Raw genomic sequence first — 18,337 nt, 5'->3', positions numbered from 1 at the left:
TATAGAACTGATTCAATTTAATATAAGAATTTTAAATTTTTTTGTTTGGCCTTTTTTTGTTGTTGAGGATATTCTTCTCTTAGTCATGAAATAAATTCACTTGCTGATTGCTAAATCTCAAAATCACTTCACTTTTCTAACATTTCCAGGAGGTATAAATGTATTTTTATGTTTTCAAAGTTATATTCATATATATGATATTAATATTCATATTAATGTTTCTGGTTGGTCAAAATATTCTCCTTTCTCATTATTATAGTCTCCCAAAATTAGCTTTCTTGGAATGTCCTTCTAACTCCTATTTACTAAGGGAAAGCAAAGAAAAATTCCTATCTATAAATTTGCCACAGAAACCAGCAAGTGTATAGTGTTGTTCCAATATACAGCTTTAGTATTCCCACTCTCATTAGCCCTATTATAAATTCATTTTTATTCACAGCATGTCTATTTAGTACCTCCGTACCTCTTTAATTATGTTTCTAGGTCCTTACTTCTCCCATATTAGATTCCCAGTTCCCAAGGAGCCTGCTGTTTACTTTGAGTTGTGTTGTCTTATTTTTTGTGTATGTTTCATACCATTATGTACTGGTTACTTTTGTCAGCTAATTTTTGCTGTATGAATATTGAAAGTTGAAAGACCTCAGGATAGAAAGTTTCCAAATGTTGCCAATTTTGTCTTCTGGTGAAATTATATTAATAAAAGTTACTACAAGTTTTCAAATAACAAAATTTCAGAAATGCTGACATTTTATAATGATATGACTTATGAAATTACTTACTGTTTATTTAACCTGTTAAGAATTTTATAAAGAAGCTCTCTATTAAATGGTGGAATTTAACTTCTATAATATTAATATTTAGGCTTCTTCCTTGAAAATTATCTGTCTCAAATTGTTGCCAGTTTCCATGTAAGTTTTTTCTCCTTACAAATATATTTATTTAAAAACAGGTACATAAGCCTAGCAATTAAGCTATTTATAATTACTAATTAGAAAAAGTACAAAATAAGAATAAGTTTTTAAGAAACAAACTACTTTGTTGATAATGTTGAGTAATACTGCATCAATTTAACCCCGGTTCTGCTTTCAAGATCGCGTAAAGAAATTCAAAATAAGTCATGTTTACCAGCAGAGTTTTGAGTGTTAAATTGTACTCAATAAATACACAGTAAGGGATTGAAAATGAATTTAGTCAGAGGACTGTGAGGGGATATTAACTTCCCTATTTCTACTTTGGTGCTGCAGAGAAACTTGGCATAGGATGAAGTCCTACAGGAAGATTCCTTTTGTAGTTTATCTCTTAATTACTCTACTCCACTTGTTCATTCGTTCATTCATTCATTCAACAAAAATATACTGAGGGAATGAAATGATATAACAGGCAGGGACAGGGTACTGCAGTTGGGCACGCAGCAACTGCCCTGGGTGTCCATATTCCAAGCTGTGGGAAAGCGCAAGGAGAGGTCTGGAGGAAAAATGGCATAAAAATGAAAAGTCATCAATGTGTGCTTTGAATGAGGTAAGAAAAAAATAAGGGGTGCTTCTATGATTGACTGGGTTCAGGATTTCACACTGGAAGGAAAGCTAAATGTAAACTCTAATGTCCTAGTTCAAGTGAACATTTCTTCTTGGAACTGGGAATTTCCAAAAAGGAGTTACTTGAAGAAAAATGTGCTCCTATATCAACTCCAGTCTCTTTTTACAAAGAACTCTTAAGGATACAAGCAGGAAAGAAGCAAATTAAACTGAAAGCTAATCTCCAGTTCAGAAAAGCAAAGACACAGAATTTCGAAGAGTGAAAGTAGCATGGTGCCAGCCATGGGTGATCAAGATACATCTGGACAATGCAGACCAATTTCTTCAAACTATGGCTTTTCTGCTTTCTCCTTACTGTGTTGATGATGGTGGTGCCAGTCATTATTGTTACTCAAGTGGAGTATTTGGACCAGGAGATTATGTCAGCCATATTCATCAACAGCAGTGGACAGTTTGGTTCCTCCCAGGTGACAGGAATTAGCCTGAATCTCTACTGTGGCTCTGAGTACCAGACCCTGTCCAGCCAGGAGCACATGGAGGAGGACTCCTTGCTGCCTGCCATGCAGGGGCAGGTGACTAACATGGGTCCAGTCCCCTTTGTAAAGAGCACAGGTCCTCTTCCAGCTACTTTGTCATCTTGAATACTGCAGCCTTCTTTAAGGTGGGAAGCCAGTTGGAGGTGCTCAGTCATGTACAGGATTTTCAAACAAAGCCCAAGAAATATGGTAGAAACTATCTGAAGGCCAGAAACCACTTTCCCAAGCTGCAGGCAGGGGTTGTGAGTAGAGGGGTAGACTACCAGAATGGGTTTCCAAGGTCTTTTTTAACTTCCTCTAGCCAGGCAAAGTTAAAGTAGCCAGTGAGCAGGTCAGAGTTCTTCAGCACCTATTAGGGGAAAAACCAGAGTCTATTTCAAGGGCCTCTTCCATTCAGGAAGAATTTCTGAAATTTCCAAATGCAATGTATGCCTTCGTGAGAGTCTGCCCCTGTATAACTTTACAGATGTCTACCCAGGAAAGCTCTGGTTTTGCTTCAAACCAAAGAGGCTTCCTTGCAGTAGCAGAATTAACCATTTCAAAGGTGGATACCTAAAGGGGCTCCTCTCTGCTGCAGAGAGTGTTTTTATGCAGAGAGGTGTCAATAAGTGTCAATATTAAAATGCCAATAAATGTCAGTGGACTTGAAAGGGTGACTAATTCCCAGGAGAGAAAAGAATCTAACAACTCAGAACTATCTCAAGGCTCAAGAAATTTTCTTTCTGGGTATTATTACAAAGACCAGTGGAGGCCCAGAAATTTTAAGATGCACCGGTTTAATGACACTGACAACATTACAGAATGCTTACAAAGAAAAGTGGTGTATTTAAGTTAGTGACTCAACAATCAGACAATAGTTTCAATACCTTACCACATTTGTCCCACGTTTAGTGGAGTTTAACTTGGGGAGTCCCAAGAATTTTGGTACCTTCCGTGCAGTGGACCAATATCCTGCTCAACTACACTGCCATGGTCCACCCATCCACTACACTACTGTCTTCAGCAGTGAGCTCCATTATGTGGCAAATGAGCTGAATGGCCTCATGGGAGGGAAGAAAACTATAGTTGCTATAGCCAGATGGTTTCATTTCAGTACTTTCCCTTCAGAAGTGTACAGCTGATGGCTCAGTAACATCTGTTGAGTAGTTGTCCAGCTTCTGGATCAAAGCCCTAAGACTGTGATGGTCATCTGGATGGCCAGTGTTCAAAAGCTGGGGCCTGAGCAGAGCCTTTTCAACAGTGACTGGTACAATTTTCAGCTGAACACCATCCTTTAGAGGTTGTTCTCAAGAGTTGGAGTATATCTCGTGGATGGCAGGGAGATGACCCCAGCCCATTATCTATCCCACAAGCTGCATCCAGATGAGGTTATAGTGAAGAACCAGTTGGACATGTTCTTGTCCTTTGTGTGCCCCATGAAGACCTACCTTGTCCTGGAGAGGACCTTGTCCTGGAGAGGACTGGAGAGATTGCTTCCAGTGACTTTCACCATCACTTGCCTTATAGGAAGTTTGTGGATGGCCCCATGGAGAGATGGCTGCCAATGATATGTAAAACACCTCAAAGGGACCTGGACTTTATATAATGGGTTATAAGGGTCTTAGGAAATGCAGGTTATGTTTACATCTACATATTGGATTCTTTCCAGTCTTAACTTAGCCATGGGAGAATCTTCGTTAACAGCATCTACACTGTATTATCCTTATAACTGAAAATGCTAATGAGTGTTTTCGAATTAGCTTTCTCTTGGGAGGAGAGATTACTATCCTGAAAAGCGTGAAAAATGTTCTCACCCTAACTGGAAGGGACAACTTTGGTTGGCAGTGAAGTATTCCTTAGCTTATCTAATAAAGGAAGTTGAGTATATCTGCATGAATAGCACAAGTGGTACATCTTTAGTGGGGTGACCCAAAGAGGGCTTAGAATCAGTGGCTTCTGTGAATACCCTGAAGACTGTCTGGTCTTAGGAATTTCCCTTGATGAGCTACCATTTCTTAGCTACTTGAAAAGGCCAGTGGGCTTTGCCAGAATTTAATAGTGACAATATTTACTATATCCTGGTATTATCTCAAATAGCAGGGAAAGATGGGAAAAGAGAGAACTAGCAGTAAATATAAATTCTGTGCTTTGAATTGATATTTACATTGTGTAATTGTTTCTTTTTTGATTCAGCTAAATTTTACATGATGAATACTTATTCTAAACTAACCAGATTTTGGAACTGGAAGGGGAAAAACTCAAAGTGGAAGCTCATTTGGGTGTTCTCAAGTTTGAGAACTTTGAGAATTGACTTTTACATAAATAATGGTATTATTATTTTAAAGTTGTAAAAGTTATTTCCACCAATGTCAAGTGTTTCTTTTTTGGTTATCTTGAACTACTTACTAAAATTAGAAATAAAAATTAGATATTAAAATCTATAAAATTGTATTAAGCAAAAATTATGTTAGGCAAGCCTCAATCAAATTGTCAAAAAAAAAAAAAGGTGATTTGAGTTGTGGATTGTCTAGATTATTTAAAAATGTATAACAGAATGAAAAGGACCCAAATAATTAAGATAAACTTGAAGTAGAAAAGGCAAACTATAATACTAACAATACTGGAAAGCCTTATTATAAAGCTACAGTGATTAATAAATATTTTCATCACAGAGATATACAAATAGATCAATGGAAATAGAAAATTTAGGCATACAATCCCACTTATATGACTACTTGGCTTTTGACAAAGAAAAGAGTCCTGAGCAGTGGGGAAATGATGATCATTTCAACAAATTGTATTGGATCATTTGCTTATCCATATAATAAAACAGTCAACCTCGATCCTCCACCATATAAAAACTCAATTCCATATGGATTATAAAATTTTAAACAATATAGATTTTAGAAGAAAACGTAAAGGATATTTTTAATGTCCTTGTGGGTAGGCAAAGACGGTTAAAGAAATGGTGGTGGATTCGTACAAAGGGAAATTTAACACCAATACAAATAAATGAATTACTGCTCCATGCAACAATGTAGTAAGTCCCAGACACATATTGTTGAGCAAGAAATCCAAACACAAGAGAGTATATATTTTATAATCCTATTTATATGAAGTTTAAGAAGAGGCAAAACTGATAAGAAGATACAAGCTGCTACTTTAGGTACTAGTGTCTTGGAGTACCATTAGGGTAGATTTTGGAATGCTGATATTTCTTGATCTGGAGGAGGTTATATTGAGGAATTCACTTCATATTTTCTTTAAGTGTGTTATTTTAAAACAATTTTTGAAGATCCTGCTTTTATGTCCAGCCTCCTTTTCTTGAGTGTGTTTAACCTTGTTAAAGAAAATTTCTCCAGTCGTCAGGCATGCATGTAAGAATGTGCCTATTTTGTGACCAGCAACACATATAACCTTCTGAAAACTATGCACATATTTTTGTGACAAAAAGCAGTGCAATCAGTAGTTCTAGAGGCAACTTTACAATCCTCTTCCTAAAGTTCCTCTTTTTATGTTCAACTTTCTGCTTTTAATTCAGTCTCTCAATAAACTTTCTTTGGGGTGATGCAGCACTCCCTTTCCTAATGAGTAATAAATTCAGCTTTGTGGATTTCTTTTCCCCAACTCTATTGGTCTCAGAATTTTCATTTGATAATAAACATTTACGTATCAAAGAGCTGATGTTGTTCTGGATCAGTGGTTTGCTACAAAGCAATTTTAGTCACTGGTAAAATTCACCCAGATTTTTGGTGGTAGGAAGTGATTTCATAAGTATGAGGCTAACATGTTCATTTAAAGAGCTTGTTTTTGTTTAAGTCACAGTTTGGGAAAAATAAACATCTTATCAAATTATTTTGTTATTGGAAAATATCCAGCAATATCCCCTTAACAAACTTAGAATGGCTTTAATTTTCTTAAATGGTTGATATAACAGTTAACATGTGCTACATATGCCAGAACAAATATCACATTTTTATCACTACAAAAATGCATTATAGAAGTTAACATTTCCCTAAATGTTGGTAATTTTTTCCTTATCACATGAGAGCCACCGAGACATATACACACACACACATACACACAGATATAGTGTTAAGAATAATAACAGCAGTGCCGATTAATACTGCTTTACTACTCAAAAACAATGATGGATATTAATTAATTTGAGAATCCAGCTAATGAGTTGTTAATAAGGAATAAAAAGGTTTAATTGTTTTTAAAGCTGTTTTCTATAATTGAGCTTGAAAAGGAATGTAGATTTTCCCCTTTCAAAATGTGTGCAAAAAACCTATACTAACATACTACCTAAACCCGAAGCAAAAGAAAAAGATAGTCAGTACAGCATTTGTTTAATCATCGCAAAAATCTATCAGTTAATTTGCATTTTTATAGAACAAATTGATTATTTAAAACAGCAATTGGATTGATTAGCTACATTGGCAATACCGTATAGCCACAGCTATTGGCTTTACTTTGTAGCAATTAGGAAGAAATTAAACTTCAATCATAGTGGTTTCTCTTCATTGGAATCAGATAAAAGAGATATAAATTATTTTAAGTACACTATTGTCATGTTGTATTATGTAACTAAAACAACTCTTGTTATTGTATTTTGAATGTCACCTAATATTACTGTTGTATTATTATAATAAAACAAATTGTACTTATCAGTTAGGATGTTAAATATAAGTTAATTTTTTAAAGAAAGAGTCCAAAGTCAAATTCACCAACAAACAAATACATAGAATATCATTACAGGCTGTAAAGACATTTAGTTTAGTGGGAGGATTGCATCCAACATCCATGTGGAATCTGAGCCTCCTCTTGACATAGAGGTGCAATGGACACAACCAATCCAATGTCCACATAGAAGAGGTGGCATTGGATTGGGAAAAGTGGACATGGTGGCTGATGGGTATGGGGAAAGGCAGGAAGAGATGAGAGGTGGAGGCGTCTTTGGGACATGGAGCTGCCCTGGATGGTGCTTCAGAGGCAATCACCAGACATTGTAAATCCTCACAGGGCCCACTGGATGGAATGGAGGAGAGTATGGGTCATGATGTGGACCATTGACTATGAGGTGCAGAGGTGACCAAAGATGTACTTACCAAATCCAGTGGATGTGTCATGATGATGGGAACGAGTGTTGCTGGGGGTGGGGGGGAGAGGTGGGGTGGGGGGGTGGGGTTGAATGGGACCTCACATATATATTTTTAATGTAATATTATTACAAAATCAATTAAAAAAAATAAAAAAAAAAAAGACATTTAGTTTAGAGAATCAACATTTTTAATATTTTTTTATTTTCACAAATAGAGATCCTTCACAAGACTCCAGGGGGAGCTAGTTTGATCCTGGGCTCATAGCAATGCTTATGAACGTGTTCTTATTTTAGAATTTTTTTTTTTTTTCCTTCTTGTGATTTTTATTTTAGTTTTTAAAATACAATTTATTGAGATATATTATTCATGCATTAAAATACATAAACATTAAGTGTATAGTAGAAATTATGAATTTACAAAACAAACGTGTATTATTCCCATATAACACCTCATCAGCAATACATTGTATTGTTGTGAAACATTTGTTACAAACTTAAAAAGCATTGTCAAAATCTTACTACTAACTATAGCCCATATCTTGTTTGGCATTTTTCTACCAACTCACCAAATTATTAACTCCCTGATTTATTAATATATATTTACTATAGTTCAAGAAAACATTCTCATATTTGTACTGTTAAGCACAGTCCATCTTCCACTACTGGATTCCCTGTGTTACTCAATTGCATGCTTTGTACAATCCATTCAAAATGTATACTCAATGACTGTCATTATCATCACAGAGTAGTGTTGTCATTAACTCAGTAAATTTTAGAATGTTTTCATTCCTCCAAAAGAAAAATACCTACTTATTACTCCCTAATGTTGTCCCTTACAATTGATGTAGTCTTTGCCATTGCTGCAAAAATATTACAATATTACTGTTAACTGTCACCCATAAGTTACATTAGTTGTAATTTTCCCAAGTTCCATGATATTCTTTTTTTTTTTTCCTTTTTTTTATTATATATATTTTTTATTGACTTTGTAATAATATTACATTAAAAATATGTATGTGAGGTCCCATTCAACCCCACTCCCCCACCCCACCTCTCCCCCCCCCAGCAACACTCATTCCCATCATCATGACACATCCACTGGATTTGGTAAGTACATCTTTGGTCACCTCTGCACCTCATAGTCAATGGTCTACATCATGGCCCATACTCTCCTCCATTCCATCCAGTGGGCCCTGTGAGGATTTACAATGTCCGGTGATTGCCTCTGAAGCACCATCCAGGGCAGCTCCATGTCCCAAAGACGCCTCCACCTCTCATCTCTTCCTGCCTTTCCCCATACCCATCAGCCACCATGTCCACTTTTCCCAATCCAATGCCACCTCTTCTATGTGGACATTGGATTACTGGCTTCTCTAGAATCTAGACATTAAATTATATTTACTAACAAAGACTATAAACTGAAAACTTTTTTCATGTAAAGAAATATTTTAGCCCAAATAATTCTACAAAATTGAGAACTTTTTCAGTAAGTTAACATAAATTTTCCTAATAGACTTTCATAGAAATGCCTATAACAATTTTTTTTAAGATTTATTTTATTTATTCACCCCCACCCTTGCCACCTGTGCTCACTGTCTGCTCTATGTCCATTTGTTGTGCGTTCGTCTGTGTCTGCTTGTGTTCCCTTCTTGTCTTTCTCTTTAGTAGACGCAGGAATAAATCCCAGGACCCTCAACATGGGAGAGAGGCATTAAATTGCTTGAGCCACCTCAGCTCCTTGGTTTTCCGCATCTCTCATTGTCTTTCCTTTGCGTCTCTTTTTTGTTGTGTCATCTTGTTGTGTCAGCTTGAAGAGCAGGCCAGCTCTCTGCTGTGCAGGCCAGCTTGCCCCCACCAGGAGGTCCCAGGAATCGAACCTGAGATCCCCAAGATGGGAACCCAATGGATTGAACCACATCTGCTTCCCTTTATTAACTTTTAAGACTACTGACCTGTCCTAAAACAAATGAATTACATGTAAATGACCTACTTTACTGAAGGCATTTAGTAGGGAAAGATAATAATTGCCATGCTTTCTCTTTTGTTCTATAGTTAACACTCCAAATCACTCAGCTGTCTCAGAACAACAAGCTCTTCAAGTTTTATAAAGGCTCTTTATGTGTTTTCTGGAGCTATTTCAAGAACAAAGAGATGATAAACATAGTTATTATGATTCCAACCTTGGAAAATAGTCATATTTTCTTTATTAACATAAGTAGAAAATGCTGCTCAATGGAGTTCAATGAATTTTGGAAAGCTGAGCAACAACTTGCTGATTAACCAAGATCTAGCATTTAAACTGAGTCCCTCCTACAAGCAACTTACATTTAGAAATATCTTCCTTATCTCACAATGTCAAAATGAGAGTTGCTTCTACCTTGAGAACTGTGGGAAAAGCTTAGTGATGATAAGATGCTCCATATGTGGTCAAAAGAAAAAAGGAAAAAAAAAAGGAAGTGCCAAAGATAGTTGGCCTCAAAATTCCACTCAAAGGAAAAACACTACTTTCTTGGTTCTAATCCATAAATCCTAATCACATTTTTCTCCACAATTACTTTAACAATTAAAGTCACCTTAATTAATAATTTATTTATGTTTAAAGAACTCTTTCTGTAAGAATGCAACCAATCTCACAGGCTAAGGTAGTATCTGTTACGCATACCTTGCTAATCAGAATGGCTTTCATTTTAAATATATTTGATATCAATTCAACTGTATGTTGCTAAGTCGGCCACATGGGGGACTGGAAGTTATCCTGGATCAGAAAAGACTAAATAAGTGGAGAATCAAACAAACAGACAAAAAAAATTAAGACACATACACACATACATCACATGTAACCATATTTCTTTCCTTCTTAATGATTTGCTTTTAGTACCACATGATTCTCTGCTTGAAATACTGGGACTTGGTTTTCAATAATGATAAAATAAGTTGTGTTATTTGGTTAATTGTTTATGGGCAGTAAGAATTCTCAGGAAATATTTCAGTACTTATGACTTAGCTTTTATGGAAGGATGCTTTATAAGAGCATATCCTGATTACCTACATCTCATCCAAGCATATCCTATTTTTTAAGGAGTATTGTAGTGCCACTAATGTAGTTTTTTTGTTGTTGTTCAAAAGCTGTTTCTTGTACATACACATGATAAAAATATGACTATTTTCAAAGACAAGAAAGTTATTTTTGCTAGGTCATACTGACTTTATTTAGTTAATGATTTTTTCACCTCTTTCTATTCAAAATGAAAGTTTGAAATTGTTTATTTTAAATGCATGGTCTTGATTAAAATTCCTAAAATGTTTGTGGGATACATCCATAAAGTTTACTGATACTTAAATGTCTTCTGTTTATAGAGGAGTACATTATCCCACCCCTATAAAGTTAGGTGCTACATTGGGTTTACTTTAGCCCATCATATGTGTATGATCTGTGTCAATTTGAAGAAAAAGGATTAAGATTTGCTCTTCAATTGTCTAGAATCTCTTTCCTCTAGTCATGAATCTTGAAGTTTTCTGTTAAGATAAAGATTTCATGGGATTGTGGCACTTCGATTGCTGAGGACTTTGAATGAATTCACTGTTGAATCAAATTGGACAAGGAATATGAGAAAGAATAAACCTTTTCCTGGTTGAAAATACAATTGTGGGAATGTTCTTTTGGCAAATGTGGCAGGGAGGGTCCCTCTTTAAAAATAAAGTTTATTTTATTTAAAAAAGAAGTATATCTTTATTCTTTCAAACCACTGAAATTTTGAGTATTGTGACAAAACTTAGTCTGACATCATCAAGTCAGAACTTTAATATATAAATTTTATTTTCTCTGTTTTTAATTGAAGGGAAGTTCATATTAAGTGAAATGCACAGGTTTTAAGGGTGAAATCTGACTAGTTTTAACAAATTTATATACCCTTTTAACCTCCACTTAAGTATAGAACGTTTCTTTCTGTCATCCCAGAAAATCCTTTTGTCAATCTCCATTCTCTATAGAGAACTGTTTTAATTTTTATTACCATAGATTTGTTTTTTGTCACCACAGCTTTGCTTCATAAATACAGAAATTTACGAGACACTAGCCATGTAAAAAAGTTTCCTTCCTTAAAACCTTATTGTGGAAGCACTTACATAGGTTATTAAACATTTAGCCACATTCAGAGAAAACCTCCATTTTCTTCCTACCAATTCCAAACTATATAGAGAAAGGAGTTCGGTGGACATGTTTCTCAAATCTGTATAATTATTATTACTATTAGAGCTGATTTGGTAATAGACTCCTGTATTTCTTTTCAGTCTATTTAAAGGCATAGCTTGGCAATATTGTGGATTCAGTTCTAGACCAGTGCAGTAAAACAAATATCACAATAAAACAAGTCCCACTTTTTTTTTTGTTTCTCACTGATATAAAAGTTATGTTTACACTATACTGTAGTCTATTAAGTGTGCAACAGCATACGTCTAAAAACAATGTACATATCTTAAATAAAGATACTTTATTGCTAAAAAATACTAACCATCATCTGAGCCTTCAGTGAGTCATAATCTTTTTGCTGGTGGAGGGTATTTCTGTGATGTTGATGGCTGCTGACTGATCAGGGTGGTGGTTGCAAGAGGTTAGGGTGGCTGTGGCAATTTCTTAAAATAAGATAACACTGAAGTTTGCTGCAACAATTGACTCTTGCTTTCATGAACGCTTTCTCTGTAACATGCATTGCTGGTTTGCTTTCTTATCATTCTTGTGGTCCCTGGAGTAGCAGTTTTAAATTCCTTCAAGAACTTTTCCTTTGCATTCACAGCTTGGCTAATTAGTACAATAAGTAGAGGGATCCAGGGACTGGAGGTGCTTCCTAGGATGGGGGAAATGCAACTGCCATATCTGCCCCTTCCCTCTTGCACCCCAGCTCCAACCTTGGCCTTTTCTCTTCATTCCCCTTCCTCATGAGAGTTGTGGCCCTGGCCATGTCATTGTGTTCTTGTGTCCCCTACATGGTCCCCACTCTTTACCTCCCTCCCTTTGCATGAACTCCATTACAATACATTCTAAATAAAAATCTGAAAAAATTCCTGCCTCCTAAGATTTCATCTCTTATTCTGCCTCTTTTTCTTCTTTTGGCTTATCCTGGCGTTTGACATGCCTTCCTCACTAAGCTAATCATTTCTAGCTTTTGACTTAAAGTGAGAGAAGCGATACACTTCCTTTCACTCAACCACTTAGAGGTCATTTTAGGGTTATTCATTGGCCTAATTTCAATATTGTATTTCATGGAATAAGGAGGCCCTGGGGAGAAGTCGAGGGAATGACCAGCCCCCAGAGCAGCTAGAACACAGGCAAGATTTACCAATTAAGTTCACTATTTTATAGGGCTGGTTCAAGACATCCCCAAATAATTGCAATAGTAAAATCAGAGATCACTGATCAAAGATCACCATAACATGTATAGTAATAAAAAGGTTTGAAATGCTGCCAGAATTACCAAATGTGACACAGAGACACGAAGTGAGCACACGCTATTGATAAATATGGTGTTAATAAACTTGTTTAAGGCAGAGTTGCCACAAACCTTCAATTTGTAAGAAAACATAATATCTGCAAAATGCAGTAAAGTGAAATACGCTAAAAGGAGGTATGTCTGCAGTATGGTGCATTCTAAAACAGCAAAAGGATCAGCCAAAATTTCCAGAATTTCTAGTTCATTTCCTTAAATGATAAAATTTTGTATCCGCAAAAAATAGGGAACAGCCCTGGATTGTAATTCTACATATTGTTCCATCAAATAACATTTGCTTGAAATCCACTATTATAATAGTTTTATTGTATTGTTTTCTTAAAATTCTGAGTATATATACAATAGCAACAAAATGAATTATAAGCACAATGAAGAATAGCTAGTATTAAGAAAGAAAAAATTTTTTGTCACTAAAATGAGAGAGAAAGCTTGGATTAAATGTTAACTAACTGGCTGATCCTCCGTTTACATATAGTCTAAATTGGAGATAATATGTACCTCATGTAATTACTAGGAGGATAAAATAAGGTAATATGTATGCAATGTTCTGTATATTTTGCAGCATTATATAAAAGTAAGGTCTTTCATTGCTCTTGCATAGATATTTCAAGTAAGAATCAAGAATAATTAATGTGAACAAAATAAATAAATAACAAAAATAAAAATTAAATAACATGACTAATATAGCTCGTTAACATAATATCCATTGTGATCAGATATTATGTTTTAAATATATTGTAATACTTAATTTTACTTCTAAATAAATTATTCACAGATTTAGCAAAAATAGTTACCAGTATGAAATGAAAATATAAAGACCTTTATCATTAAGATGTTTTTTTTGATAGAAGCTCTCAGTTTAATTACTCAAAGATTTGTCCTTTGACCTATGCAAGTGTCAGGGTTGATGCTTAGAGATGCTAGAGGAACAGGGTGAAAGCACAAAGAAATTAAGCTCACATAAGTCTCAAAGCAAAGTATAAAATGTGGGAGATAGGGAAATATGTCTTTCACAATATGTTAATGTCTTTCTCAATGTTTTCCACATTAACCAATTTAAATGTGACTATTTAAATTTCAAAATTGATCAAAGTGAAAAATTCAGTTCTTCTGTCTACATTTCACATGATCAGTAGCCACTGTGACTAGTGGCCACCCTGTTGGACAGCACAAATATAGATGATTTCCTCAATCACAAAACGTTCTGTTGGGCAGACCTGGTAAAACCAAAGTAATCATATGGACAGGAAACAGCTAAGAAGAGAAGCTGAAATAGATCAATGATCCTTATTAATGATACTAAGTTCAGTTAGAAAAACCAATTAAATTCCTTTTAATATTAATAACAGCTTGAAATCCAACAGTGAGTATGTTCAAACATAATAATGATAATGGTAATGACACAAATAATAATAGTCAAGTAATAATAATATGCCCATCCTTTGTGTTTCTAAACATTTCTTATGAATTTTTAATTACATAATTGATTCATTTTATTCACACACTTATCATCTTGATTGTAATAAACTTTCTCATTGCTCTATAATATAATATTTATTCTAGTATTGACAGTTGGGTTGTTTCCAGGTTGAGGCCCAACCCAATAGTGCTGCTATCAATGTACTTACATATTTCTTTCGGTGAACACATTTCACCAAATGTACACATTTCTGTTGAATGGATACCTAGAATTTCTGAAACACACCATGTTTGCATCTGCCTAAGCATTTATACTTCCTTTTACTTGGATGTTCTTTCTCTAGATCTTTCACGGCTATATCCTTTTTGATAATAACATCTTAGATTAAACACTAAATCTCAGTAAGACTTTCTCCTGCTACTGAAATAAATTAGAGCTACACCCATTCCCCCTCTTTCTTTATAGCAAACCTTTCCTTTAGAGCATTTATCATTATATGAAATTTTATTGTTTAATTATTTGCAATGCCTCCTTCCCATACTAGAATGTAAGTTCCATGACAGCTCCTGTCTGTCTTGTTTGTGACTACACATTGCCTAATAAAATGCCTGTCATACAATGTACCCTCTGTGGATATCTGTTGAGTGAATAAATACATTCTTTAAGCATTCTTAAGCCTATCTTGGATCATGCAAATATCCTGTTTCCACCTCCTTATATCTGTAATGGGGGTCTAAGGTAAATCTTTGGAAGATAGGTGATCAAGGAAGAAAACATTTCTGGTTGTTGCAAAATAAGAGAGATGTGTGCAGTTTTTCATCTGCAAAATAAAGGAATTAGAAAGCAATTAAGCAGTAGTTCTTCAGTTCTGCTTCCATTATGGCTGAAGACTTCCTATTAAAATACTCCCCAACCTTGATAGCAACACACACACACATGTACACATGCATACATACATACATATACATGTGGGTGGTGTCACAACTTGGTAGAAGGGAATGGAAGTGAGTGACAATCCCATGTTTATGGACTTTGTTCTAAGGGTTGGCCAGTGTTTCATGGATGGTTGGAGAACACTGAAGGCAGGGGCAGATTCAAAGCCACCCATCTTAAGAGATATTGCACTCACAACTGAGACAAACCAGATTACATGAGTACTGAAACAAACTTATGCAAAAAAAATAATTTTTCTTTAGAGGAATAAAACAGAATCCAAAATACAACCCCAAATTATGCAACATATGAGCACAAGAGATAAGGAAATCTACAAGAGACCAAACTTAGGATGAAGTAGATATTGAAATTAGAAGAAAAGGATTTTTAAAAAACTATAATAACTATGCTTATGGATTTAAATACATCATGTTTTTAATAAATGAAAATATAGGACCTATATTCAGAGAAATAGAAACTAGAACAGAGAACCAACTGGAAATTCTGAAAAGGAAAACTACAGTATCTGAAATAAAAAGTCACCAGATACAAAGAAGAGCAGAATGGAGATGATAGAAGAAAGGATCAGTAATCTTTAAGAAAGATTGATGGAATTTATTTAACCTTTCAAAAAAAAGAGAAAATATATGTAAAATAAATAAATAGAACTGCAGGAACATGTAAAAATTATGCCAAGTTGTAACATCTGCTCTCGTAATCAAGGAGAAGGGAGATACACTGGAGCAGAAAAAAATCCCTCATGATCATTTCAAAGATGTGAAAAAACATTTGACAAAATCTAACATCTGCTTATGACGACATTTCACAGCAGAAGACAAATAAAAGAACTTCCTCAATTTGAGAAAAGGAATCTATAAGAAACATAAAAATAATATACTTTATAAGGAAATAAAAGAAAAACATTTTTCCTTACAATTATGAAAAAGGCAGGAATAACTGGGCTAGATACATTCAAAATTAAATTGGAGTCTTAGCCAGTGCAATAAGACAAGGGAAAGAGTAAAAGATAAAAATATTTTAAAGAAAGAAAATAATCTCTATTTACTGATAGCATCATTGTTTAAACAGAAAACCCTGAGGATTGAATAAAACTACTTCTAGAACTGATTAGGATGGATTGATAGATAATGTGATAAGTATATACAATAAAAATTTAATTGTAGAATCTAGGTGGATGGTTTATGGATGTTCAGTGTAAAGTCATTTCAATTTTACTGTATGTTGGAATTTTTATAATAAAATGATGGATGATGGTTTACTGAAGGATTCTACACTTAAATTGTATATTGATTTTACCTAACAATTAAAAAAAAAACTTAAACAACCATGTGGCAGTTTGAGATTATCTGTGAATTCCAAAAGGAGAGATTATGTTTCCAAACTGGTTTGTTCCTCTGAGCATGATACCCTTTGATTGTATTAGATTCAGCTAAGATTAGGGCTTTGATTTGACCACATCATTAGGGTGACTCATTTTCAGTTTTGTGGGATATATATATATATATATAGACACTAACTTTAAAGGAGAACACAGAAGAAAATACAAGGAAGAGAGAGATAGCTCCATAAAAGCAGAAGAGGATCCTAGGATCCCAGGAAGAGAGAGGTGAGCCATTCGCCTGATAGTTGATGAAAAACAAAGGGATAGTTCTGTTTAAGTGTTTTTCAGATATTTGTTTTTGAGGGCTTTTTATTGATAAAGTCTTTAGCAGAATCATGGTGTACAAATTTTTAAAAAAGCATAGCTATTTTGGTCAGATGGGAAGCCCCTGTGGTTCAATCAGTTGGATTTCCATCCACCATATGGGAGGCCCTGGGTTCATGTCCCAGGGCCTTCTTGTGAAGGCAGGCTGGCCTGCATGCCGTGGAGAGCTGACAGCCCATGACCACAGAGAGCTGGCACAGCAAGATGATGCAACAAAGGGAGTCAAACAGAAATAGAAAAAATGCACAGCAAATGGACACAGAGAACAGATGGCAAAGACAAGCTGCAAGACGGGGGGATTAAATAAATAAAATAAATCTTTGAAAAAAAAAGCATAGCTATTTAGTCAGAAGTGGGAACTGGTTAAGAATACTTCCTGCTCCTCTATTACCTCTCTCAATATATTGTTGACCCTGCAGGTAACTTTGGGGCGTAGACAAAATAACATTTGAAACCCATTTTAATGGCCACTGTCCTCTCAGTGCCTCATTTTCTCCAGATTATGCTCTTTTATTTTCATCTACTTGAGGGAGACATTTGAAAACTCAAGCTTTATATTTCTCCTCTACAAATCTCAGAAAATGTAAGGTTCTTTCATTTTCAGTGCAAATAAAACTGCTTAAATACACACACTGCTTAAATACACATGGATATGGAAAAAAAGTTGAAATATCAAATAGTGACATGTTACCCACAAAGGATTTTTTTAGTCCCATCTAACATTACTTCATCCATTGGCCTCTCTTCAGGGACTGGAGGCATAGTATGTTGGGAATAAAATCAGAGACTCTTCGTATTATATATTTAAAAATAAATAAAAACACGGCATCATAAATAATGTGTGCTTTGGCATCCCCAACTCCCTTTTCACACAGCTGCTCTTGCTTGATCCAGGTCTCTGGATCTTGCTTAATCCAGGTTTCTGGATCTGTTTCAGTGCAGCCTCCTCTGAGGTGCCCCTGGCTACCTTAGCTAGCACAGCCTTTCCTTGTCCCACTCTGATGCTCATGAACCCCTAACCCCACTTCACTTTTCTTTGTAGCACCTCTCATTACTTGAAATCATCTATTTGTTTGTTGTCTGTTTATCCTCTGGAAAGTAAGCCACAGGAGGGACAGAATGGGGGTAAGGGAGTGACAAATGGGCAAATAGGCAATTCTGGGATGGAATCCATATCTGGAGCTCCTAAAATGGGTAGAAGAAGAAGCTAGATAGGTGGTGATAGTTAGAGGTTTGGGGGTCATTGGATATGACAAGCCCTGAGAAGTGTGGGAATGTTGAGAGTGCAAAGAAGGAGCTATTAAGTGGCATTCTCTGGACACACGCCATAGGCCAGGTGTTAGACTGAGCTGGGATTCTTTGCCTTTTAACAGCCATCCTTGGTGTTGAAGGACAGCTGCTTGCCCTCTTGGTCTGGTAATCTTAGGCCATTGTGGACCTTCCCATGTGAGAATCACCCCAGTCACCAGCATTCTTAGACTTGCTTGGTTGGCTAAGCTTAGGAGCTAGCTGTGCCACTTTCTAGCACAGAGGTCCCACTGTCTCTCCACAATGAGATACAGTTACATGCCTATTAGAAATGGCTAAAATCACCTGTTCA

At 35.4% G+C, this 18,337-nt stretch overlaps 1 pseudogene; it reads left to right on the top strand.

The window, feature by feature from the left end:
* Window positions 1-1,843: 1,843 nt before the first annotated feature.
* On the top strand, window positions 1,844-3,618 carry LOC101436926 (NXPE family member 3 pseudogene; annotated as a pseudogene).
* The last annotated feature ends 14,719 nt before the right edge of the window (window positions 3,619-18,337 follow it).

Source organism: Dasypus novemcinctus, chromosome 12 (assembly GCF_030445035.2).
Source record: "Dasypus novemcinctus isolate mDasNov1 chromosome 12, mDasNov1.1.hap2, whole genome shotgun sequence".
Taxonomy (NCBI): Eukaryota; Metazoa; Chordata; class Mammalia; order Cingulata; family Dasypodidae; genus Dasypus; species Dasypus novemcinctus.
Note: the sequence above shows the minus strand (reverse complement) of the source record. Positions and strands in the feature narration are given on the sequence as shown.